Source organism: Sinocyclocheilus rhinocerous, unplaced genomic scaffold (assembly GCF_001515625.1).
Source record: "Sinocyclocheilus rhinocerous isolate Xijiao unplaced genomic scaffold, SAMN03320098_v1.1 scaffold360, whole genome shotgun sequence".
Classification (NCBI taxonomy): Eukaryota; Metazoa; Chordata; class Actinopteri; order Cypriniformes; family Cyprinidae; genus Sinocyclocheilus; species Sinocyclocheilus rhinocerous.
In genome coordinates, this window is record NW_015653490.1 from 28,268 (window position 1) to 28,585 (window position 318).

Sequence of the window (318 nt, forward strand, 5' to 3'; positions counted from 1 at the left end):
TTTGCTGCTTAAGCTGTTGTGGTGTTCATTCACATTGTGTCTAGATTATTGTGTAGAGTGATCAGATGCATTTTAAATAATTGCTAAAAGCTTCATTGGCCAAAAAATAAACTTTTCACAAAAAAAAACAAATGTCACTGTGTTTTGATCCTGACACCAAATGACCAGCTAACATTAATTGACTAATCATATCACCAGCACATGTGAAAGTGTGAATGAGTACTAGTCAGGTGAAATCACCATCATACTAATTAGATTATAAGAGCAGACTGATTGCTATAAAAGGAGGGAAGAAGTGCTTCCAATCATTGTGTTCTT